The sequence below is a fragment of the Oncorhynchus masou genome, chromosome 15 (assembly GCF_036934945.1).
Source record: "Oncorhynchus masou masou isolate Uvic2021 chromosome 15, UVic_Omas_1.1, whole genome shotgun sequence".
Taxonomy (NCBI): domain Eukaryota; kingdom Metazoa; phylum Chordata; class Actinopteri; order Salmoniformes; family Salmonidae; genus Oncorhynchus; species Oncorhynchus masou.
The window spans coordinates 59777100-59804951 of record NC_088226.1 but is presented as its reverse complement, the minus strand read 5'-3'; the positions used below and the strand labels follow the sequence as shown (position 1 = coordinate 59804951).

The window sequence follows — 27852 nt, the reverse complement described above, 5'->3', positions numbered from 1 at the left end:
TTTTTGCATACAAAGGTGACTAAACACCAGCTAAATGCTACTGAAGTTGGATGATGAATTGGCAATCGACAATATAGTCTGCAAAATAATGTTTTAGTAATAGTGTACAGGTGTAAATCTTAATTTGATCACCCTGTTGCAGGCTTTCCTGCAATGTGAATTTAAGGTTTAAAAAGGCTTCTGAAGTTTGTAATTTCCACAAATTTCTAACTTGATTGTTCTATACTAAAAATGTATAAACTCCTACAAAAATGGCCATTAATTATAATCCACATAATAATTAAAATGTCCTGTTGGTGCAGGATTATTTTCCTGCTGTAGCAAACTGGCTAAAATTAAGATCTGACATCTGTAAGTAATTTCATATGATATATATTTAAGTAAAATTACTTAAATATTTCCCTGAAAACACATGATAAAATAGTTGAATTACTATTCTCCGACATACTCAATGCATAAAAAACATAACAAGATGACATTAATTTTCATGACTCTTGAAACTTGTAAGTTATTCCCACATGCTTTGGCCTTGACTTCTCATTCAAAACTTCACATTTATGAAAAGCATCTCTGTGTAAAGAAAGCATCAATAAAATAATCACATAGCTCATTGTTTAATGACCATAACATATTGGTTTGCTGGAATTTCACAGATGAATACATTCAGATATACAGATGTAGAGGTTAAAGTGTTAAATGTTACTGATAAAGGTTCATACCTCTTCAATTAGAAGTGAATATGTATCATTTGCAGCCTTGCTTACAAATTATACTGTGCAGTTAATTTTCATAAATTCAATGATTATTTTCTACTTGTTAATGTTTTATTTCAATTAAAGAGAGTGTTACTTGTTGCTTAGCAGGTGCATTGGAAGAGTGAAACAGTTATTCAAAGAAAATAAGTTGGCGTGGAAGTAAATTAGTGATACTTTGCCAGAGTGGTGTGTGCGAGCTTATTTCCTTTGAATACATTTTTTATTGGAAAAATATGCTATTTCGATATTTCAAAATCCTTTCAATATAATTTACGTATAAATAATTTGTTCCCATCTTTTTTGAAATTCTGATCATGGAAAAATGCTTAACCTTGTTGGCAGACATTCATTATTTTAGCTTAAAAAAATGTAAATCACAATGTTTGATTGTAGATGAAGGACTTGCTATATGGCAGTTTATTGTTGCATCAGTTGTTACAATTACACGCAGATGCACCTGATTTTAATTCGACACGTGGTTGACAAATTTCGACAGATTCTTTGGAATAGCCCAATTTAGGTTTGAAGTTATTTCTTCTTACCCGGTTGATATTCATTCTTGATTTGTAATATCAGTTATTATCTAATCAATGCACTTCCAATGATGTATTCATTCTATATTAATCATATAGTACCCCCTTGTATATAGCCTCACTATTGTTATTTTACTGCTGCCATTGAATTTTTTGTTTACTTCTATTTTCAATTTTTTACTTATCAATTTTTTACCTAACACTTATTTTTATTAAAACGTCTTGAAGCATGGTTGGAGGCTTGTAAGTAAGCATTTCACTGTAAGGTCTAAGCCTGTTGTATTCGGGGCATGTGACAAATACAATTTGATTTGATTTGAAGTGTAAGCTCTTTGTGGTACAACGTTCCACCTTTTTCTATTGAGGTATGTATACAACATATTTTGTTACAGTAACTAATTTATTGTATTATTCATTGCTATAGCTACAGAGTTATTTGTTATGTATTGATATTTTTTCCAAAGGCCCTTCATTATTCATATATTGAAAATGGTGTTGTCATTAGAAAGACATTATATCTTCTATTTTCAATTCAAATGAATACTTTACTTTTATAATGTTATGTTGAGCTGTGAACCCATTTCTAAAAAGAAAACACATGTGACGAATAGAACATATTTCACGAATACAATTTCCTTTAAGATTGTACAATATTCAAGTGTAAATGTGTACAACAAAGCAAATTCTTAATTCTTAAACATCACCATCTCAGAAATTGATTTCCTCATACACATAATAATCACATTTCATATTTGTTTTTAAGAAGAAAATGGTATCATGACATTATGAGGTATTGCACGTAACAGTACACCCAATGAAATGAAACCATGCTTGTTTAGTTTCAATAATGAATATGTAGGTGTAATCTGTCAGGAGATACAGGGTTAAGTCAGCTTCCACTTTTTCACATTGACACAATTAATTTACGTCACCCACTCAGTACATACGTAATAATTGAAAATGTGTGAATAAGCATGTGTTGTTGAAAGGGTCTATCTATCATATCGTGTAATATTATCCATGATATCCACACTGCGCATGTCTTCTGTCCACCATTTTGTGATCAGAACTTTATCTAAATGCTCCCATTTTATGAAGTGCCATGGAACACTTGCAGCTCAGTAACACGGAGGATCCATTTGAGGGAATCTATTGTTGTGTAGGGTGTAAATAAATTCCTTGACTCATGATCATTGTGAAATTAAATGTCAAAGATACACATGTGCTAATCATACATAAAACAAAGACTTGAAATTTAACAAAATGCCCGGTATAAAGTTCAAAGGTTTCTTATATTTTGTTTCTCATGGCAATACTACTATTAAGTATTACTGTTTGTAATTCAGAATTGATTATCAGTAATTATAGTGATTGTAAAAACTTTTTCAAGCAACGTTGCACCCATCCCTACCAACATTCTTGTAGTGTGTGTGGGTGTGTGTGCGTGTGTGTGTGTGTGTGTGTGTGTGTGTGTGTGTGTGTGTGTGTGTGTGTGTGTGTGTGTGTGTGTGTGTGTGTGTGTGTGTGCGTGCGTATGTGTGCGTGTTATCCTTACACATAGACAGAGAGGGAGAGTGGCGGTCGCAGTCAGCTGCCTGAGGTGACGGGCCAGAGGTCAGGGGTGTTAATAAGACGTGATGTGTAGACCCTGTGAGTGACGTCCCTCGGGGATAATCCCCTATTCAGCATTAGTTAATGTGTTAGTCATCTTTACCTTCTTAAAGCAAACAGCACTGGGTTCCTCATTGGGCCTCCCGTATAACACTTTTGACCCCAGGGTCATGGCCTTTGTTCCCTGCTCGATGGGGAGTGCCCTCAGAGGTCAGGTGTAATAGAGAAGTTGTTTAGACACGTGCCGGGTTGAAGCAAGACCACCTCATAGACTCACTCGGCCCCTGTTCCTAGAGAGGGAGTCCAAGTCTTTCATCCCTGCGTACGTAGGGCCATCCGGCCTTGTGGGTTGGTGCTATCCTCCTGATTAGCTTCCTTTAAAACAGGGTCCCTAATATATTCAGTCACAGGCCAATTTTTCCTTGAGTGGATGGTCGGGGGGCCGGAACATGGTTACAAATAATTTGTAGACTGCAAATTGACCGCAATAATCCCAAACAGACATAGTATTTGACAAAAACAGAATCATTTCAAACCTTGATAACATTGGGATACGATCACATACTGTATGCCTCTGTTTATGCGTGGGAATACTTGGGAACAGATTTTCTTAATTAAAATCACTTTAAGCTGATTTCCTGGTGATTTTAAAGTCTTTTATGTCCAACAATGAAAATGATATAGTTTTTATTTTGTATTATTATTTTTATTATTTTTGATCAGAAAAAAAACAAATAAAATCACCCGAAGGCCGAAGTTGGCCCGCAGGCCACCTGTTTTGGAACCCTGCTATAGAATATCAATTGTTTCTGTCTGATGTGTCAGCTGTATGTGCCTGGTATTCTGATGCATTGCAGTTTCTGATCCTGCACAGTCAGAAATCTGGCTTGTACTCCTGTTGGTGGTTAATGGGTAAAGGAGTGTAGATCATGTTTGCCTATGCGGCGCTACTGCCCACTGCAATTTCATATTCCTCAGCCTTCCTTTCCTGGCTGTTTCCTGTGTTTCTAGACACTAAAGACAAGCGAACAGGCTCCTAATCATGTGTCCTCGACTCTCCTTATGTGACCTGCATGGAATACCAAGTGTTAGGTATGACAGCTTTGAAAATAAAGAGACCTTGTGACTGTTACTCTGTGACTCCAAATTATGTATAAAAATGATGGAGCACAAAACGTTTTAAAGTGAGGCAAAAAACAAAAGACATTTCAATGAGATAAATCAGAGAATGCCATGATTATGCCCCCTGTGCAGAAAATAAAGATGTGGTGTTGTACATAGATCTATCTTGTCCTTCTTTTGCAAAGATAATATGTTGCATTGAGTTTGATCTTCCCTTGGCCGACCCTTTTATTTTGTTAATTATTCATAACACATGAGAAAAGCAAGAAGTGAGAATCCAACAGCCTACATTTTGCATGATCAGGAATTGTTATTATCCCAAAATAAACATTTGATGTATTACATATTTTTTTGTTTACCATGATAAGATCCAACATGCATACTAACAGAAGTTATAATTTTCTGTAGGACCAGTTGGAGAAAATAATATTTGCATGACCTGTTTTTACCATATATACTAGTGATATACATTATACATAGTGGTTAACATTGAATGCATTTATTAATCTGTACAGCAACTACATATGAAATTATTGGATACTATTTTAGTTGTTTTGTCATAGATTTTAAGTTATCTAAGACCACATAGCAATTTTCATTTTGATTGTGCTTAGTTTTTTCTGTTGAATTATGAGTTTGTTATTCCAAATACTTCCTTACAAATGTATAACCAGCTTGTTAATTTAAGGGTTAAAAGACAGAAACTAAATGTGTGAGGATTTTTCCTGGAGACGTTGTAGTTCACTTTTTGTAAATGTGTAGTACAGGAATACATTTTATTAAGCAAGGTTAAGTTTTGAATGTATCACAATACGTTAAAATTCCGAATGAAGCCTGTAAATGACATGGCAGCGTCCGCCATTTTAATGAACATTTCCTTGAATAGGACACGTCATATCATAGCATATCGTAATTATTAACAATAGAGTTAAGAAATCCCTTCAAATATACTACAGAAGGAAAAGTTACATTTACCTCCCTGTCCTCCCTCCACGCTTCCTTTCTGTAGTACTAGGACATGTTTTTTTTAATGGTATTGTTATAAAGTTCTTATACACACCTGTGTAAGAAAGCATTCCTTAAAAAATATTTAAGTAAAAAAAATATTAAAACGTGCCTTAAAATAGCTTAATTTATTATTTGAAATGTGTTTAAAGAAAGCATGGTTAAAATAATTTATAATTCTAAAACACAAATTAAAATATAATAATTACATATATAATTACATATATAAATACATGTTTAAATATAATTCATTACAGACAAATGCAACCAGAGTAGAGAAGAGGGGAACGAGGTAGAGGCATGCAGTCATAAAAGTTGGCATCCTCCCAAAACCAAAACCCTATCCTCAAGTGAACTTCTTGCAAATGCTGTGCTACATGCACACTAAGCTAAATTATTACTACAGACCGTTCCAAACCAACAACTAAAACAAATTCATAGTTCCATGTCCATTTTCCCTACTGTCTGTCCTCTACTGAAACTGTGCAGGATTGTGCATTCAAAAATACATATTCTTAATATATATCTACATTATCCACAAACTGTATGTTTAAACCTATATGTTTCAACACAAAGACGTGAGTTTTTCAATTGGTTAAAACGCATGGCGAGATGTGACGTGAGGCTGCGTTGCTTTGGATTGGGTTCTAGGGTTTTAGGGTTCTAGCTCATTCCAATGCAGACACATCCAACCCATTTTGTGTCATTTTTAAAAAAGAAGCCTAGAGAGACTGGTAATAATGCCCGAACTTGGTTTTGCACCATGTCTTCAGTAAGTAAATACAAACAATGTTTTTTCCCTCTGCAGGTCCATTGAATGTGGCCACCTGTGTCTTATTGAACCTTGTCATGAAGAGAGGAGGAGAGGAGAGAGTCCTCGGAGTGAGCTAGCGGAGGAGCCTCCAGTCGGTCCGGTGTTGCTGTTCTAACGAAGGAGAGAGAAAAAGCCAGCGATGAAAGGAACCGGGTGGCTGCGTTAGGAAAAGTACCCCTCACAGACTCACTCCGCAGACAAGACGGGAACCCTGCAGCAGCAGCCATGTTGGGTAGTTTTGTCTGAGCTAACCAAACAGCATAAATGTCCTCCACAAACCAACAGAAGGTTACACAGTAAAAGCAGCAAAATGAGAGTTTTCCCCACCTTTCCGTTCTGCTAGGCATGCAGTCCCCTGCTCTCCTCCTTTACTTCTCATGTGGCATTAAAGACACAAGGCATCAAAATAAGTCCTCAAGAGGAGACAGAGATTTTACACTTTTCCTTTTTCTGGCTTTCTCTCTTTTTAGACCTTCTGATACTTCGGGGAGAGAGAGGGGGAGACGCGTGAGCCCAGCCTTTGCCGTTTTTTGGAACCAGAGCCAAAAGAGGCAGGAAGTTGTTTTACAATAGCCTTACAGTAATCTGCCACAAGTGGAAAAAGCCAAATGCTGGTCGCAGAGTGGAGAAGGTGGCGGGACAGAGAGAGAGAGAAGCGGGGAGAGAGGAAGGAAGAGAAGGAGCATGAAAACTGAGATAGGCAGACACGTGAAGAATAATCAGTATGAACTAAGATGGAGGACTAGTCTGCCATGTTGTTTTGTAGTCCTGTAGTACATAATGTGTGTGTGTGTGTGTGTGTGTGTGTGAGTGTGTGTGTGTGTGTGTGTGTGTGTGTGTGTGTGTGTGTGTGTGTGTGTGCGTGCGTGCGTGCGTGCGTGCGTGTGCGCAAACAGCAGGGTTTAGGGAGGGTGGAGCGCGTCACGATGCAGGACTCAAGACGATTCTAGGGTAAGGGATACTTTAGACCCAAATACACTCAACAATCCTTTCCTATTGGTTTTAAATATGATACGTTTTTAGTCAGTACAGCTGTAGTTCCTGGGTTATTTGGATAAGCTATCCTCTGCCTTTATACCCAGGACAAATCAGAACCACTCGTATTTTATGTGAATTCCCAATCACATTGTAATCACGGCAGCTGTTTTTCTTCCAGAACAGAATGGTTATCAGGCTTTTGACTCCTTGCCAAAATAGCTGTAAGGGTCGTGCAATGTTTAGCCCCTCGGAGTGATCGAGTCAGGGCAGGAGGAGGAGGGTCTTGCTGTACTCTAACTCTACAAACCCTGCTCCTACCCTGCCACGTGCTACACTACAGTACGCAAGTATACGCAACTAGCTTATGTTTTTTGTCTTCTCCATGCTGCTTCCTCGCTAGCTGCTGTGGCATGCTAAAGAGTTAATACTCTGTCTTTGAGTTGTGGCTGGCTGCAGAATGTGATCCAGAAAAGCTGTTGCAGCTTGACGACAGAGAGAGCGCTACAGTACTGTAATGTACTGTACCAGATAAGGTTAATCATTTAACCTGCTCTCAGAACTGTTGCATATTTCAAGTTCCTTATCCACTCTGAGTGTTTGTCTGTTGATCTCTTTTCTCTCGCTTTTCTCCCTCTCTTTTCTCTCTCTCTGTCTCTTTTCTCCCTCTCTTTTTCTCTCTCTCTTTTATCTCTCTCTCCTTCTCTCTCTATTTTCTCTCTTATTTCTGCTCTTCTCTGTAGTTGATTGCCGGGGTGTAGCGTGTGCTAGTATGGCGTGAGTGTGTGCACTGCGTCTGCGCACTGCTGGAGGAGTGGATTTCTGTGTCATTCTTCCTCCTCTACCCCCTCCCACCCGTGCCTGCTTTCCGCCCTCCCACTCTCTCTCCCCTCTCTCTCTCTCTTTCCCTCTCGGCCTCCATCTCCCTTCCTTCATTCTCTCTCTCTCCCTCTCAAGTGCAAATACAGTTCCTTGCCGTGTTGGACGTGTGATCAAGAAGTGTCTGGCTTTCGCGCTCCGCCGCACCTCCTATTTCATCATCACTTGAGCTTTTCTCTCCTTCACTCTGCGCTTGCAATCTCCTCTCCTCTATCCTCGCTCCTCTCTTCTCCTCTCCTCTCTCCTCCTCTCTTCTCTCGCTCGCTCCCCTTCTCTCAGCTCCAGCTGCATGCAAGGGAGAGACTCAGGCTCTGTGGGGAAGGAAAAAGAAAAGAAGTCTGCTGCTATTCCTCCAGTCAGGGCCTCCCCACAGCCCGCCCTTCCACAGAGGGACATTTTTTACTACTAGCTGGATTTTAACCCTCTGCCTCCAACTATCTGCACAGTGGCTCTGCAAATACCTTGCAACAAGATTCTTTTTTGGGGCCTTTTCATAGTTTTGCGTGCTGATTTTTGCGGCAGTTTGTATCTTGGTGTTATTTCTCCTATTTGGGGTTATTTTTTATCTGCATTGTTACCCAGAGATGTGTATTTTTATGTGAAAGAGTTTCTGTTGGCGTTTCTTTTAAATATCATGTTATTTGTGTCGTTGTTTGGTCATTTTGTCTCCCTCCACGTGATGGGCCTTCTTCCTCCTGGAGATGTATGCGTACAGGCGCCATGCTATTTCTGCTAGGTTAAGCCGTCTTCTTCACGCTCTTCCTCTTAGTGACTGTCTGTGGGTGACAAGCAGGAGAACGTGTTCAGTCTCTGAGCATGTTGCACATCTGCCTGTTAAAGACATGCTCTTCGTGAGCGCCAGAAACTCTCTCACCTAGAAGTACTGCACCTCCCTCTTCTTCCTTGCTTTCACTGTCTTTCCCTCTTGCACCCTCTCTTTCCCTCCCTTGTTCTCTCTCTCCCTCTCTTTTGAATGCTGTGATGGGTTGGAGCTCTTTCTGGGACAGGTGCCTCCCCGCCAAAAATGACAGAATAATGCTGATTATTTTTTATATTCTTTTTCAGCGAAAACATAAGAAGTGACCATGGTTTTGTGGCAACGATGCATGATTGAGTTAAGTATTATAACTGATTTCAGGGGCTGAGACAGCTTGGGAAATGAATACTTACTGTAACAGCACTCAGTCTGGTAACGAACACATTCGAGTTGGGAAGACAGAGGGAGGGAGGGAAGAAGGGAGGGAGGGAGTGGGGTTCCTTTTTCAGACTGCTGAATTATTCATGTGGGCAGCCAAGGCTGTGATTGGACTGGTTGTGCTATTTGCATGCATCAGACATGCTGTTTGTCTGTTTGCTAACATTCCTCATTCAAAGACTTGTTAACTAGCAGACGGCTTAGCTGGAGCCTTCCAGACAGCCTCATGGCCTCCTTTTGTTGCAGGCACGCCAGGCCTGGGCCCAGCCCATGGCGGCCAGGCGAGGTAGCAGCGGCCGTGGGCTGGGGCTCTGTGCTGGGTCTTGGCTGGGCTACGAGAGGGACTGCCTGGAGAGTCACTGGGCCTGCCTGCCTGGCTGCTTTACCACAGCTGCCAGGGACACAGAGGATGATGGCTTTCTGTTCTCCTCAACAGATACTGTATTTGGATGCCGCAGGAAAAAAAGAGAGGAAGAGAGAACCTGCTTAGAATTTCACCTCCGGATTCGTAATGTTTCGGAATCGCCTCTACTATGGAATATCTGGAGGTAATACCTGTTTCTCTATGTGTGTGTGAGTCTATTCATTGTGTACATGTGTTGAATTCCCTTTAGTATAATTTATGTTTATTACTCTTTGTAGCCTTTGTACAAAATAATGGACTTTCACACGCACTATAGTTTTTATCGGTTTCTTTTTGATTTTGATGCACATGGTGAATTAAAAATGCAATCGGAAGCCATTGTATATAGTCATGTATTGCACAAAGATACTACTTTATGTTTGTTATGAAATTGTTTAATTCATGGCATATTACTATATATATAACTACTCAAACTAAAAAAGTATAATACTGTGACTTCCGCACAAAATCTAGAGAATCTGTGTTTTTCTTAAAACCAGAGGGATCCTTTAATGGTGCATTGATTACTGCCAAGTTAATCTGATTTCGTGGTAATCATTGGGTCTGTGGAAGGCCACGTTTGTGGAGATATTTAGTGTGAGTAATGCGGTTTTGGTTTAGGTGACAATGTGTGTGGAGTGATACATTGTGGTACCCAATTTGGTCAAAAATCTATGTAAATTAAGGTTGGTGTTGGAATTATGAGTTATTCTAATTTTGCTATATTACAGGCTCATTTTTCGTTCATCGAAGATTTGATTTAAACTGATACAATGGATTTCTTCTACAGGGTTATTTTGAGCAACAGGAGAAGGCACGTGTGGCTCCTGTGCTTTTCTCATATCCCTTATTCTTCTCTGCACAGCAGCATACATACCTACAAAATACATACATTTTCAATACACAATCGCAATTATAATACAAATAGTAACAAGTCACGTCCCTGCAATGCACAGACATTTCCCCTGGATAAATGATCATCTCTTTACAGATTTTAAGCTAATATTGAAGCAAATAAATCAATCTGACTGACAATTATTTCCTTCTAATTTACAATTTCACACTTATTCAGTGTGTTGCGATCTGCTCATTATAATATGGTTGCTGTCATTTTATGATACATTTAGCAGCGCTGAAATAAATGAGAACGTAATTATCTAGCGATAATATTAATTCATACTACATATTAGATGTTGTTGGCACAAAATGTAATTTTAGTAGATTACACTCAATACCCTTAAATTGTAAGTAATTATGATATCATTATAATAACTGCAATATTTCACTTAATTGTCTCATGGACAATCAAACTGAGTATACAAGCTTTTTCCTCAATGATGTGAAATGCCTATCTGTGAGGTTATGAGCAGTTTCATGGTTTTCATGAAGAACAGGAATCAGGCTACATTAGACTTTGAACTTGCACTATTGTTTAGTGAATTTGTTGATTGATAAAAAACATAGGCCTTATTACCTCCTATCCACATTTTCAAATGATGAGCGGGAGGCCTGTACTGACAGGCTTCTATAGTAGTTTGTATTCAGTCCATTACATATATGGAACTTCACGGTCATGAAGGTAGGGCTGATTTATCCACGGATATCCTGTATGTGCCCACTTGCTAACCCCCGATAGTGCATGAATTTGGCTGGCAGTTGAGTGAGCCAACCCGCCCCTAAGGCCTTTTTTGGTGGGGATGGCAGTCTTCCAGGGGTAGCTAACTCTGTTGCATGTGGAGGGGCAGATGGTTTGCAGTATTTTCTCTCACTCTCTCTCTCTTTCTCCTTCTCTCTTTCTCTTTGTAACACTATACCTGCCCAATAATAGATCCCGGACAGCCCTTCCTTCACATGTGGGCATTGTAGTCTAGTATACTGTATGGTAGGTACACACAGATACAAAGAAGATTTGGGCGTACTCAGCACACAACTGTGCGCATATACTGTACTGTACTGTACTGTACTGTACTGTACTGTACTGTACACACACACACACACACACACACACACACACACACACACACACACACACACACACACACACACTGGTAAAACGCCAAAATTATTATTATTTCCTGTCAATTTCTAATAATTAACAATTGAATAAATGTTGCTAACTGATAGTTAACTATCTTGCCTTATTACATGACTGTGTGTGTATCTGTGAACTGTATGTAAGCAGACAACATACTCGTTGCTTAAAGAATGCCCCCGGCAAGTCTGTGTATTTGTACTTGAGCATTTGTACTTGAACTTGCATTTTCACTGGGTTGTAGTGATGCTGGTCCTACAGATGCCATAGCATTTCAACATCATATCTGTATTTGCAGGGAAACCAAACTGAGGAGTAGTTTTTTATTGTGCTGTCCCACTGGGCACAGACGTCATTTCAACGTCTAGTTTTGGTTTGCATTTGTTTGGGTTGTTAAATAATGTGAATTCAATGTGAAATCAACAAAACATGTCCCCATATCATTGGATTTAAGTTCAAAGTTGGGTAAAAAACGTTGATAACATTTTTTCAAATCCAATCAGTTTTCCACGTTGATTCAAAGTCATCAAAAAAATGTTGTGGGGTTGAAATGACATGACAAACAATGTTGATTCAACCAGGATTTGCCCAGTGGGGTGTGGCTTGTAACAGATAGTGAAATCAGGTGATTGGATTATATATGAAATACTTTTTTTCAAAGGCCCCTACTTCGATGTTTGATTTTCATTATTTTCATAGCTACACAGAATAGGTCTACTGTGTTATATTTTCATTACGAAGAGATATTTTGACAAAACGTCATAGAAATCGATTACTGTTAATGAAAGGTGCTTTGAAAGTATAGTAACAAGTAGCCATTTCCCTCTCTTTTTTAAAGACAAGTTGCATCTCATATACTGTCCTGAAAAGTACATATCTTTAAGAAAACTGAACTAAATTTGAATCACTAGCTACCAAGATGCTGTCCAATGTTGTGTACAGTCATTCAAATACATAAACAATACAAGGCAAATAGGCACATCCAATGCAGCTGTGATGGTATGCTGCTAGAATGCAAAGTGCTGCTCTTTGTACGGTGGTGCTAAATGTAATAACTGAAATACTGTACGGACAATTCCAGTAGACATTTGATCCTCGTTGAATATAGAAATTGTGTCCCACCCCCTCTCGGGTTAATTATTTTGTAGAATAACTGTGAGAAGGTCATTTCTGTTGACTTTTTGAAAGAAGATTACTTCAAAATATAATTAAAATCGAATTATGCTGGCACCATCTATCTATAATCCCCCCCAAAACAATATTTTAGGGATAACTCTTTTACCATAGCCTATACATGGCACCATACTACAGTATATTATCAGGCAAGTGTGCTATTAGAAATAATAATGTTTTTTTTCTGGATCAAACATTTTCTACATTTATAGAATTCCATGGAGCTGAGAGAAAAAAAGTGAAATTTTAAAGCACATTTTTCAGCAATTCTACACATTTTGCCATGGCTAATTCTGTGTTCTTATGCTGAAACATTATAACAAAATCAATTGTGACCCCAAGCATGTGCCCTGCGTACCTGGTTGGTAATGCCGACATGCCAAAAGTACTCCTAAATTAATTGTTTTCTTTTATTGGTTTAATCATTTTTATTTTTTATTTTGACAATTTCGAGTTCTCAAAATTGGATTAAATTATATTTTCTACAAACTTTCTGTCTGGTTTTAGTTATTTCAGTTCACACTGAAAGTGTTTTTTTTTCCATCCTGCAAAAAAACAAAACAAAACCGTTTTGGGTGTGGGGTCAACAATTTGTTGGTGCACCGCAGCTAAATGAAATGAATCCACTAAAACGTGCAGTATATTCTTATCCCCTTTTGTTAATATATTGTGTTTTATTTTGATACATTTGGAGAAATTATATAGATCAAGGCTATTTCACAGAATTGTAGGATAGAAATTAGGCGTGTGTGTGTGTGTGTGTGTGTGTGTGTGTGTGTGTGTGTGTGTGTGTGTGTGTGTGTGTGTGTGTGTTGTGTGTGTGTGTGTGTGTGTGTGTGTGTGTGTGTGTGTGTGCGTGCGTGCGTGCGTGCGTGTGTGAGAGAGACTCATTACATGGTCATTACAGTAATATAAATATATATATTTGATAACTATAGTCTATGTTAGCTTTGTTCTTCTCTATTGGATCAGCTCATATTTTTCATCACAAAAATCATTCGGACTGAGTTTCTCTTCTGAGTAGTTAGAACGAGTGTGATCAATCCAGTTCACCTGTACTAGAAAAATATCATTTTGAACTGTTACTAATAGTGATGCACCGCTATGACATTTTTGGCCGATACCGATATCCAATATTTAATATTTTTGCGGCCTTTTAAGCATTCTAGTACAGTTAAATAGTTAACACACACGTGGACCCAGCGGTCTAAGGCACTGCATCTCAGTGCAAGAGTCGTCACTGCAGTCCCTGGTTCGAATCCAGGCTGTATCACATCTGGCCGTGATTGGGAGTCCCATAGGGCAGCGCACAATTGGCTCAGCATCGTCCTCGTTTGGCTGGGGTAGGTCGTCATTTTAAATAATATTTTTTTTTCTTAACTGACTTGCCTACGCACACACACACACACACACACACACACACACACACACACACACACACACACACACACACACACACACACACACACACACACACACACACACACACACACACACACACACACACACACACACACACACACACACACACACACACACACACACACACACACACACACACACACCACTGACCAAATAGATATTTTGTTGGCATTTATGTATGTCCCCATTACCAGTAAAACATAATCAAACCTATTTCTTTCACTTACTTGCTGTGCTGTTTCGTTGTTCATTTGTTCAGTCGTTTCATTCTCAACCTGGATTTCTCATACTATAGAAAGCCGTTTGGGTCTTTGCGTGTCAAATAATACTATTTGACGTGTCAAATAAGCTTGTTGACCAATCAGGACCTGAATATGACTGCACGTCACATAATAATTGAACGCGTTCACACATTTTTTCGTAGTTATTACACATTAATTACACTATCACTCGTATTTCATATGTCACAACGATTCATCGATACTTATGCTATGATGCTGGTAAAGTTGTCTCGCGCACCTACAGTGTTGGTTATAAAAAGCTAATAATCTGTTTCAGTAGCTATAGTTAGCTAGCTAACTATCTAGCTAAGTGTCAAAATCTAAAATAACCCTAATTTATGATACTGTTCTTAGTTGATTAATAGTGGGTGGACCCATCTATGTGAAGCTAGCCACAATAAGGATTAGCCACAATAGTGGACTTTGCGGTTAAAAGTAGGTCATGCAAATGATACAAATTAATACAAATAGTAGAATTATGCCATAATTGAATAGATCATGCTAAACGAGGTTGGAATGTTGTTATATAAAATCAACAAAAGACAATAATTTGTTCATTTGACCAAAATGTGTTGAAATCACACTGGATGTATTATACTTTAGAATTGCATTGAGGGCATACTTTTTTCACTGTACAGCCTTACCTATGGATTGTGGATCAATGACATGGGGTATCAGTCTACTCAGTGACACCCACAGAACATTAGCGTCGTAGCTCTTATTGCCGGGACTCTGAAACAACTGTGAATTGAGCCACATTTACTGTCAACCTATGTGTATTGAACACTATTCCCGAGGAAAAATAATACTGTGTGAATGTTTTGGAGTCTGATAACTCTGAGGAGTATGTTGGAAAAAAATATCTTGGGTATTGAGTAGACTGATACCCCATTATATTGATCCCCAATCCTTAGGTAAAGCTGTACAGTGCAATATGAATATCAAGACACACAATAGGCTAACTGGGACGGTGATTTCACATGGTCACAGTCCTGCGATAAGAGCTACAATGCTAATATTTGCGTAAACTCTTCACAGTTGTGTTCTGTGGTTATCACCGAGTACACTGATACCCCATTTCATTGCTTCACATTCCAACCTTGTTTAACATTATCTAGTCTAAATATGGCATGATTCCACCAAATGTAACCTTCTGCATTACTTTCAAAGAGGTACCTTTATTTTGAAGGCAAACCGCAAATTCCACTATTGTGCCTAATCCTTACTTTGGCTAGCTTCACAACACATAATTCGGTCCGGTCGAGCCTCACTAGCCAGATGAAACTAGCTGGCTGCTTATAATGTTAGCTTTGGGCAACAGGGTTAAGTAGCTGGCTAGCTATTTATTTTCATGAACTGAAGTTCAATTTCAATATGTGAACAAGTGGCTACCAAGCTAATACTTACTCACAAGGACTCACAAGGATTCCTAAATCATTGCTAAGAAATAATAAGAATTACTGCAGTTTCTACTAGTCTTTGTTTTTTGAGGCTGGTTGTATTGGTGCTAGCTAGGTACCAAGCTAAAGCTAGCTAGCTACCCCCAGAAGTTGTGGTCAAACAAATAATGCTTTATTTATTAATTTACAAATAATGCAAATTCAGAAAACACAACATTCTATAATAGAACTGTGTTATTTGACATGTCAAATTAAAAGCTTATTTGACTCGTCAAATAGTGTTATTTTTATTTATTTTATTTCACCATTATTTAACCAGGTAGGCTAGTTGAGAACAAGTTCTCATTTGCAACTGCGAACTGGTCAAGATAAAGCAAAGCAGTTCGACATGTACAACAACACAGAGTTACACATGGAATAAACAAACATACAATCAATAATACAGTAGGAAAATCTATATACAGCATGTGCAAATGAGGTAGGACAAGAGAGGTAAGGCAATAAATAGGCCATGGTGGCAAAGTAATTACAATATAGCAATTAAACACTGGAATGGCAGAATGTGCAGAAGATGAATGTGCAAATAGAGATACTGGGGTGCAACGGAGCAAGATAATTAAATAAATACAGTATGGGGATGAGGTAGTTGGATGGGCTATTTACAGATGAGCTATGTACAGATGCAATGATCTGTCACGCCTTGGTCTTAGTATTTTGTGTTTTCGTTAATTAGTTGGTCAGGCCAGGGTGTGACATGGGTTTATGTTGTTGTATTTCATAGTGGGGTTTTTTAGTTATTGGGATTGCTGCTGAGTAGGGGTGTTGCATAGGTTTGGCTGCCTGAGGCGGTTCTCAATCAGAGTCAGGTGATTCTCGTTGTCTCTGATTGGGAACCGTATTTAGGTAGCCTGGGTTTCACTTTGTATTTCGTGGGTGATTGTTCCTGTCTCTGTGTAGTGTTCACCAGATAGGCTGTAATAGGTTTCACGGTCCGTTTTGTTGTTTTGTATTTGTCTCAGTATTTTCTTGTAATCGTTATTTGTTTCATTAAAAAACATGAGTAACCAACACGCTGCATTTCGGTCCGACTCTCTTGCGACAAACGAAGAACGCCGTTACATGATCTGTGAGCTTCTCTGACAAATGGTTCTTAAAGCTAGTGAGGGAGGTAAGAGTCTCCAGCTTTAGTGATTTTTGCAGTTTGCAGTTATTTGACGTGTATCTTTTTTGACACACAATGACCCAAATGGCGTTCCATAGTATGTCATGAAGCTAATAACAGTTACTGTGTAACTCAGGGGGCAACATGTATACCGGTGCTCGACCAGTCGGCAAAAGCCAACATCACCCACGACAGAGAACGGTTGATTGTCAAGGGCAGTGAATTTCATTAACTTGACGTTAATGGATTTCGCCTTTGAGTTATCTCGCTGAAATTCTTACTTGTTCAAATGACTGCTTGACTTGTTAACTGCTCGATCCACACAGCAGACATGGTGGGCTAGTTTAGGAACGCTTTGTTGCACGTGTAGCGCAACGTTTTACGTGGCGTCATTACGTCATGTACCTACGTTCTATAGGTTTGCACGTCAGCTTTGACATCGGTTTTGCACATCGGTTTTAAATTAGACATCGGGCCGATCCTGATGTTGACATTTTTAGCTAATATCAGCCAATCCTGATATGTTCACCTATATATTGTGCATCCCTAGTTAATAATTCACAGTCATCACAATTCCGCTTGTCTATCAATAGTCAAATAGATATATATATATATATATATATATATATCTGTTTAAGTTAAAATGGGTCTTTAGTAGTAACTCAGGGTTCGGAAATATAGACTACTGCATATTGGCTCCCACATTTCAGCTAATGCTATTTATCTGTTGCCAATAGTTTGTAATTCTTACTGAATTTAGTTGTCACAATAAAACCATTCATTCTCAGTTGATTAAATAGATTTTGGTGGAAGAAGGAGATTAGCATCTTGTTTGGCATCGCAAACCTAGTGCAATGTGTACATTGTTACTTAATGTAAAGAATCGGCCTACTGTACAATTCGGATTCATAATTCCTACGATGCTGGGAATCATAATTCATTTCAACACATAACGTTTTGGTTATTGAGAAATATGTATTAATCTGAAAAGTATGTTTGTCCTGAGCAAATTAGATTGATGCTCAATGGCTGGAAAAAAGATGAAATAAATGTAACCCTGTGCTGACAGTTAGGCCTACATTTTGTCCACAGTAGCTAGGTTTCAGCATATGATGTGTATTTTTACCCACATGGTCTTTTGGGGCTCTGAGTCTGTGGTTTGACTCATGTGACACATTGTTCAATGTTTTCTTACCAATGGTACTCATACTGAAAGTGAATCATCCACCAGCACAACTTAACCATAAACCACCAGTACTTTGCTTAATTTGTTGAATGGAGAAATTGGTATTTAGAATAATTTGATTGCTGTTCATTACAGAGGTTGTAGTATTAGTGATTTTCATCCAATATGTTTCATTCCAGCTGTTAAGCACAGATCTGAGGATGGTGGCCATCATTGAACCAAAATGCTCACCACAAATTCTATTTCTGCAATAACGAAACTAGAAATGATTTGACTGGTTCAACTAGTATTAGTTCAACCAAGGGCAACTTTGGTTTTAGACGTGGGGGGACATACATTATTTATTTTTATCCAGTCAGATAAACACTCCAAACAGCCTACCGTTGCCTAGTTTTGTATCACATTTCAATGATAAAACTGGGGCGACAAAAATGCAATTTCAGAATGTGGGGAATGTGGGGGGGACATCCCTCCCGGGGGGGACATCCCTCCCATCCCCAGGGAAAGTTGCGCCCCTGCTCCTTCTGACATTTAGTGCACTGTGTAATTTTTTTAATGTTTAATTTAATCTGATCAGCAGACCAGTAAGCCTAAATGCAGTCCAGTATTTAGTGTCATTTTCAATCTAGGTTTGAATTATTTTGATGAACAATTTCTATAATGTACTGTTATGAATATAAAACAATGTAGCTATTAAATTACCTACACTGGGTAGAGCTTTATTTAGGTTTTGGCTGTGCCTGTTTCCACAGCTAGATATGAGTACAGTATTTGATGTATTTTTTTGTTGCTTTATTTAACTAGGCAAGTCAGTTAAGAACAAATTCTTATTTACAATGACAGCCTAGGAACAGTGGGTTAACTGCCTTGTTCAGGTGCAGAACGACAGATTTTTACCTTGTCAGCTCAGGGATTCGTTCTAGTGACCTTTCGGTTACTGGCCCAATGCTCTAACCTGCTTAGGCTACCTGCCGCCCCTGCCTACATGAGTGCACATATGAGTACAGTATTTGATGTGAGTACAGTATTTGATATGAGTATAGATATGAGTACAGTATGATGTACAATATCTTACTTTACAGGTTTTGTGACGAAACTTAGGCCTAGATATTTAGACTTTATTTTTGAGAAGAGTTAACCCTGTGCTGTATGTAGGCCTACATTATTTTCAAATGTCTTTTTACTGTTGTTTTGTTTCTTTACTTACCTACATACACACACACACACACACACACACACACACACACACACACACACACACACACACACACACATATACTTTTTCCCCCCCGCACTATTGGTTAGAGCCTGTAAGTAAGCATTTCACTGTAAGGTCTACACTGTTGTATTCGGCGCACGTGACAAATAAACTTTGATTTGATTTGATTTCCCCAGACACATAGGAATATGACGAGCTTGCAGTACCACCTAGCCAGATTCTATGTAACTGACAGATTGCATAAGTTAACACTGTGGTCCGTTGATCATCAGCTGAAACAAGTCACTACTAGTTAGAAGAATCTAAATGGACTCTGATTTTCAGCTCTTACTGTTATGACATTTAGTTGATAGGAGGAACAACCATGGTTCTTAGACCAGTATCGTACTGACCAGTAAGTCACCAGGGACGACCAGTATTTAGCTATTAAATACACAGAATCCAGCAGTCAACAATGTTCCTAAATGTATGTTCTTTGTTTGTTTATTTTCGGTACCATTTATGTTTTATTAATCTGGCAATTCTAGAGTTCAATTATATCCTGCCATGTGAATGAATTGGCTGGGCTGCCGGCTCAGTTATATATTGTGTAGACTACCAGGCTTACAGCACTGAGGATGAAGGAGACTATAGACTAAATAGTGGGTAACAGTGGCCACTACAGATCCTCTAGTCTCAGTAATAAGCAGGATTCTATACAATACACTGGGGCCAGAGAAGGCCGGAGCAGAGCAGAGACTGGGACGGCTTCCCCTCAGACCCCCTACCTCTCCTCTCCTTTCTCCTCACACATGGAAGCCATTAGCCCATTACGTCGCTCAACACTGAGGATTGGGGGCCATTTCATTCTCTCTGCATTTATCGGGATGTCAGCTGGGACGTCACATGCAATTTATCCATGAAACCACACGAGCTCCGCAGAGACGCTGAGCACAGTAATAATGACATAATGTTTGACTGGGAGAGAGTTTGGGGATGATGTAGATATTCCTCCCCAACACTATAAGTCCCCCGTGTAGGCCTTTTTGTCTTAACTTTGACCTGCACGCGATCAGTTTACCTCAGCAGACCTAATGAGCACGGTCAAATGAGCGAATCAAATCACCAGCAAAATAAACTTGCGTGTACTTAGTTTCTTGCAGTTGGGCTAGTTTCAGATAGTAGATAATCATGTTTTAGAGAGTTTGTAATCGGTAGTATACCACGTCCAAAGGGCCCCTACCGTATGCATCGTTTGGATGGATACTTGTTTTATGTACCTGCCAGGCTGAGCGATATTCCAGATAGCATTTGGGCTGAGAGCCTCTCCTAGCTTTTCTTCCAGCACTCATATATTCTCTCCCTTTTTTGGCCTCAGTCATCACCATGGCAATTTTGTCACAGAAAAATTGCAGACTCCGCAGAAGTGTAAAGTTAGAAGTAGGCTACTGGAGCAGAGTGTATTTTATCTACTCCAGTCCCTCTCCTCTCCTCACCACCATTTTCTCAAATTAAGCAGCGCTAGTAGAACAGTGTGCCATCCTACAGTGTGTCTTGGTTCACCCACACAGCACACATACACTGAGTATACAAAACATTAGACTGACCAGGTGAACGCTATGATCTCTTATTTACGTCACTTGTTAAATCCACTTCAATCAGTGTAGATGAAGGGGAGGAGACAGGTTAAAGAAGGATTTTTAAGCCTTGAGACAATTGAGACATGGATTGTGTATGTGGACCATTCAGAGGGTGAATGGGAAAGACAAAATATTCATGTGCCTTTGAACAGGCGCCAGACGCACCGGTTTGTGTCAAGAACTACAATGCAACTGGGTTTTTTACGCTCAACCGTTTCCTGTGTGTATAAAGGATGGTCCACCACCCAAAGGACATCCAGTTAAGTTGACACAACTGTGGTGTTCTTTATGTTTGGTTTCGTCAGTGTCCCCTGTCCTCTGCAGTTGGCACCTACTTCTTCAAGCCCTTCGACAGCCACATGATATTTAGCAACATTGATTGGACTAAATTGTTTTTGGTATCTTTGTTTTGTTTTCAATCTACTACACAAATCATATACAGTATAGCTTTGTTGATTTGATGATGTTTAAATGTTTAAGTTGAAATGGTGCTGGAATAATGGAGACGGTGCTGCTGTTGTCTTTGTGCCGACTTGCTGTAACTCCATGGTTCCAAATTAGTAAACTGTTCCAAATTAGTAGACTTTAGTAAACTGTCAAACATTAAGTTCCACTGCCTCTGCTCCACCCATGTTTCTCCGTGGTTACAGGAGTTGGGTTACTCACATCAGGGCCATAAACGTGCACTGGCGTAGAACCAGTTCACTCTACTGTAATTACAAACGTTAAAAACAATATATAAAAGAGCCCTGGCTGACTCGACAAGGCTACTTACTCCAACTGCAAGTTGTGCCCTTGTATAGAATGATCACCCTTCAGCAGCACGGCTAAGTGGAGGCTGGTAATTGGTGCTCCTCTCCTCCATTCCAATAGGGACAGCTGATGCTACCACAGGGATCCTCTTCTCCTCCTAGCTTTGTGGAGACTATGATGTTGAAGCAACCAGCCCCATCCTCCATCCTTTCCCCTTTTGACTGCCACACACTCACTCTCACATGGGAGGTCCATAGACACACACACACACACACACAAACACTCATATGCAGCGAGTCGGTGACATAACACAATACCAGGCTGTGGACACGCTGGGTCTATACTATGCCTTTTAGAACAACTATATTAGCTGTTAGCTTTTCACATAGGAAAACATGTCACAGTTAGCCGCCTTGCTACCACGAGTCACGCGTGCGCACTTATAATAGCGCGCCAACCAATGACTGAAGTAGACGGTAGCAGGGCACAAACCAATCAAAGAGCTTAATATAAGTCAATATGCTCTATAGCGAGAGAGAAAAAATCATCCATATTAAAAAGTTTAGCTGTTCCACAAGGTCTCGTGGAAGTAAGGCTGGCTGGTTGTGACATGTTTATCTATGGGAAATGCTAACAGCTACTATAGTTGGTCTGAAATGTTTAAGCACAGGGTTAACTCAGACTTTGTTAGTATGTATCCATTGAGGCTGGTGTGGTGGTGTGGGGGTTGGTGTTAGTCTTGGGGTTGTTGTCGGCATTAGTGTTGGTATTAGTGGTGTTGTTGTGGTTCCTGGGATTTGTGTTTGTGTTGGTGCTCGTGCGGATGCAGGTTATTGTGTTGGTGTTGACTGGTCATGCGGCACAGAAAGTTGTTGTGTGTTCAGTGTTCAGCAGAGGGAGCAGAGAGCGTGTGGTGGGGTACTTGCTTCACTAATGAATTTCCTTAGCCAGGTGAGACCATGGGGAGACTGTGGGGTAAGCTTATTAGTCAACAGACTACAGAGACGGGAGGCCCTGGAACCAGACTGATCTCTCTCTCTCTCCCTCTCCCCCTCTCTCTCTCTCTCTCTCTCTCTCTCTCTCTCTCTGTCTCTCTGTCTCTCTGTCTCTCTCTCTCTGTCTGTCTCTTAGGCCGATGGCACAGGACTTTTAGCCAAGCAGAGAACCCCATGGTCAGACAGATGGCCCTAGCAGTAAGTAACACATTGTAAGCTATTTTATATTTTATCATATTGAATAGATTTGGATTTGTTTAGTATTTATGACTGCCCCATCTTAATTTGAAACAGCAATTAGCAAGTGCAGGTGGTTAAAACACACACACAAACACACCGTACCTAATCTTTAGAAACCATTGGTGCAAACGAAGTTCGGCCTCATAGGCGACCACCGCTATCTCTCTGCTGTGCCTGGAGCCATTACAAAATGGCCTCCACTCTCTGCCTCCAGCTCCTTGTAGCTCTCCCATCCATTTTGTGTGCTACTGTCAAAGTTGTCAGATAGCAAGATGAGAGGAGAGGGAGAGAAGGAGAGTTCAAGTGAAGGGATAGGTTAGGCTAGGCTAGAAAATAAGTAGAAAAGAGGAGAGCACTAGTCCAGAGTTTTTTTTGTGGGGGAGGTCTTTCATATTGGAGGTTTAATTGCTGAATGACTGACTGCATACAAATAAGCAGTGCCTATGGAGCCTTCTCAGCTCCTCTTCTCGAAGAGCTGACCTTGGGCAGACGCCATAAACTGTTATTTTCTAGTGGCCCAAAATGTGCTACAGCCTGCAGTTGCCCCAGCCCGCTCTGTACCCCGCCCGGACTCCCCCAGCAAGCCTGTGCCTGGCCCGTAACACAACCTTCCTGTCATGCTTTCAGTGCAGAAGAATAGGAGCAGGGGCCGCTCTAGTTCTCTCTAACATCCCTAACTGTTTCCCCTACCTCGTGCTACAGCCCCAGCCCATGCCTATGCCCTGGTGGTAGTTGCAGGCCCCAGCCCTAGTTCCAACCTCAACCCAAGCCCCAGTTCTAGCCCCATCTTCATCTAAGCCCCAAATTCCAGCTCCAAACCTGACCCCAACCTCACCCCCAGTACAAGCCCTATGCCCCATCCTCAGCCAAGCCCCCAGCCCCAGCTCCAAACTTGACCCCAACCTCAGACCCAGGCTATCCTTAGACAGTACTGCCTACAGCTCTAGAAGTCAGCACATGCCAGGCATTTGATTACACAGGCATATGGTGTATAGATCCCATGTTGCTTAGGCCTAAGACCACAGCTATAGGGAACCACACACCCCCTTATCTGATCTCTTTAGCAATGTGGGAAACCGCTTCAAAGACCCATGGGGGCAATACTTACGAACATTAGAAAAAGTTGCATGTGATTAGCTGTTTCCATTACATAAGCTTGCACATTTAGCCCTAGGCTAACCTCAGCAAGTGTCCGTATCAAACCAATTAAAATCGTCAACGTAGTTGGACGTGGGCCAACAGCACTTTCTGATAATCAAAGCAACTACATCACATTTGACTGACTGGTCAAATAGCTCTTTGTGCCTTGCTCCACGTAAATGTCCAGATTGTGGCAAGGGTTTGAATCTCACATTAGTCTTTTCCCCCTTTGAAATGTAGAATTACATGTATTGTGTTAGTGTGTTGAAAATGGACACCCTACAGACAAAAGCTTGAAAATGAAGATGAAGAATTAATTTAATAAGGAGCTTCCTCATTCTTCACTTTTGCAGACAAGCACACTGCTATGGCCAAATAATAATATTGCATAGGCTATATTACATGGACATGCACACCTAAATGTAGGCCTACAACCTTGTATATGCATTTGTATAATGATCTACTCTGTCACACGTGTTATTTGGTTCGAAGACAAGCATTAAATCAAATCAAATCATCAAATCACATTTTATTGGTCACATACATATGGTTAGCAGATGTTAATGCAAGTGTAGTGAAATGCTTGTGCTTCTAATTCCGACAGTGTAGTAATATCTAACAAGTAATCTAACATTTCCCCAACAACTACCTAATACACACAAATCTAAAGGGATGGAATAAGAATATGTACATATAAATATATGGATGCGCGATGGCCGAGCGGCATTGGCAAGATGCAGTAGATGGTATAAGATACAGTATATACATATGATATGAGTAATGTAAGATATGTAAATATTATTAAAGTGGCATTGTTTAAAGTGTCTAGTGAGTCTCTATGTAGGCAGCAGCCTCTCTGAGTTAGTGATTGCTGTTTAGCAGTCTGGGGGCTTGAGATAGAAACTGTTTTTCAGTCTCTCGGTCCCAACTTTGATGCACCTTCTCGCCTTCTGGATGGTAGAGGGGTGAACAGGCAGTGGCTCAGGTGGTTGTTGTCCTTCATGATCTTTTTGGCCTTCCTGTGACATTGGGTGCTGTAGGTGTCCTGCACGGCAGGTAGTTGGCTCACCGTGATGCGACACACTCTCTTTGGGGACAGACAGTCTCACCCCCGGAGACCCCCTACTGTAGCTCAATTCTTTAGTCTGTTCTCGCTCTCTTTACTCTCCTTCTTCTAATCTGCCCATGGGCTCCAGTATGGCACAGAATGGCCTCCATATTGTGTTTCTGGAATGAATTATAAATATCGCATTAACCATGCCTTATCTGTGTATCATCTATCCAGAGACATAAGCACCCATTTCCCCATGCATCCATACCCAGACCAGACCTTGTGGAAATGATACTGTGAAGCTGCCTTGCCTCTGGTGGGCCTGTGTCTTTATGGTTACACAGAACAGATGGCCACGCAACATGGTCACATATCTCACGCTAACACTCACTGGCACTGCCACACACACACACACACACACACACACACACACACACACACACACACACACACACACACACACACACACACACACACACACACACACACACACACACACACACACACACACACACACACACACACAGGCCTGAAGAAAAATCAAGTTGGACTCAAGAGGTTTTTATTATATCTCTGATATACATTATACAGGAGCGTTAGTCTGCTTTATCAATGCATTTTATGGTTGTCCTGTATGACCAATTCTACAGCTAGCTGGCATTGATAGCAATGGTTTACATGGCAGACCTTATCCTGGCAAAAGCTTGAACTGTACAATAGTTAACTGTAGCTAACTCTGTGGTAGCTAACTGTCGGCTATAGCTAACCATAGCTAATTGTATAGCTAACTGTACAGTAGCTAACTGTAGCTAACTATATGGTAGCTAACTGTTGGCTATATCTAACCATAGCTAATTGTATAACTAACTGTACAGTACAGTAGATAACTGTACAGTAGTAGCTAACTGTATCATAGCTAACTGTACAGTAGCTAACTGTCCTAGCTGCTAGCCTGTTCGTCAAGGTTACTGTATGTACTGTAGTACACCTCCTGTCTGTCCACTCTGCCAGCCAGTGGTCCAGTAATGTTCAGAGCCAGGGAGAGAGAGCAGAGGAGAGGTATGTGTCCCACCCTCTATTAATAGATCTACGACAGATGCAGCTTTGTGTCGGCAGGGCACTCCGCAGCAGGCGCTAGCCTCGTCAGATGGCCAGGGGCTGGGGCACCGTCAAACTGAAAGAGGCAGCCGGCAGGCAGAGGGGTGGACGTTTCAGATCTGTTGACTTGTCTTAATGGACAAGAAGCTCTCTGGGTCATCAGGAAGATGCATGGGTAATAGGGTTAGGGTGTTAGCATGGTGGCTTATGGGTAGTAGTGGGACTGTGACCTTTACTGAGTGCATGTCTATGTGCATGCTTGTGTGCGTGCGTGTGATGAGAAGCAGCTGGAGGGTAAAGCTCCCTCCTCTGGGTGATCCCAGCTGCATGCCCTGTCACTGCAATGACTGAGGCCATTGTTCTTCTATAAAGATGAGGCTAGGGCAAGATCAGCTAACTAGTGCTAGATCAGCTAACTGGAGCTAGATCAGCTAACTGGGGTTAGATCAGCTAACTAGTGCTAGATCAGCTAACTGGGGTTAGATCAGCTAACTAGTGCTAGATCAGCTAACTGGGGTTAGATCAGCTAACTAGTGCTAGATCAGCTAACTGGGGCTAGATCAGCTAACTGGGGTTAGATCAGCTAACTAGTGCTAGATCAGCGAACTGGGGCTAGATCAGCTAACTGGGGCTAGATCAGCTAACTAGTAATAGATCAGCTAACTGGGGTTAGATCAGCTAACTAGTGCTAGATCAGCTAACTGGGGTTAGATCAGCTAACTAGTGCTAGATCAGCTAACTGGGGCTAGATCAGCTAACTGGGGTTAGATCAGCTAACTAGTGCTAGATCAGCTAACTGGGGCTAGATCAGCTAACTAGTGCTAGATCAGCCAACTGGGGCTAGATCAGCTAACTGGGGCTAGATCATCTAACTAGTGCTAGATCAACTAACTGGGGCTAGATCAGCTAACTGGGGCTAGATCAGCTAACTGGGGCTAGATCAGCTAACTTTGGTTAATCCTACTTCCATACAGGCCATATTAACTCTGGCTCTGGGTGTGAAGGTTAAGGATTTGCTATGAACTGGATCGCACTTATGTGATTTTTTTTTAAATCATACCTTCAACATGTACAGCAGAATGTCACTCCACAGGCAGACACACAGTTACAGCACAACCAGGACGCCTCACAAGGCCCATATCAGCACCAGAGGTTATAGGGAGGTCAGCCTGTCTGACTTTGACCAGAATCCCCACCCCCCACCCACCCACCCACCCACCCAGCCATGTGTAACTGGACCTGGCCTGGCAACCCCCTCCCTGTTCTCTGCTCTCCTCTCTCTGGGCTGGTATAAATAGATGTCCATGCCTGCTCCCTCCCTTAACCCAGGGGGCCAAGAAGCCATTCTTCCCTTTTTAAACACTATGACGTGTCTGTCTGGATGCCTCCTGTCTGCACCTGGTTACCTCTCTGGACTACACACACACACACACACACACACACACACACACACACACACACACACACACACACACACACACACACACACACACACACACACACACACACACACACACACACACACACACACACACCAATAGACACACACACACACACACACACACACATACAGACACACACACACACACATCAGTCTACAGAAGCTCTGTGGCAGGGGGAGTGCAGACAGAGGTGTACGTTTGAGGAGAAAGGCTTTCGTTTTGACTGTAGAGACGCTGCCTGTCTTTAACCGACCAATTAAATCTCCCATTGGTGACCTGGCCTACACACGGAACTCTGTGTCCAGGCACTTCATGCCCTCCAGCTCAGGTTTCCACACTAAACCGGT

The 27852-nt window shown here is 40.8% G+C and overlaps 2 long non-coding RNA genes across 2 annotated transcripts in view; one reads left to right on the top strand and one right to left on the bottom strand.

The window, feature by feature from the left end:
- Positions 1-595: 595 nt before the first annotated feature.
- Positions 596-6587, bottom strand: LOC135556565 (uncharacterized). Its single transcript, XR_010458012.1, has 2 exons — positions 6168-6587; positions 596-5951 (listed from the first exon to the last, which is right to left on the bottom strand). It is a non-coding gene; the product is annotated as an uncharacterized LOC135556565 (long non-coding RNA).
- Positions 6588-8955: 2368 nt separating this feature from the next.
- LOC135556564 (uncharacterized) overlaps positions 8956-27852 on the top strand; it is a 31316-nt gene continuing 12419 nt past the window's right edge. The window contains exons 1-2 of the long non-coding RNA XR_010458011.1: positions 8956-9437; positions 22671-22746. This is a non-coding gene — a long non-coding RNA (uncharacterized LOC135556564). The remainder of the gene's footprint in view (positions 9438-22670; positions 22747-27852) is intronic.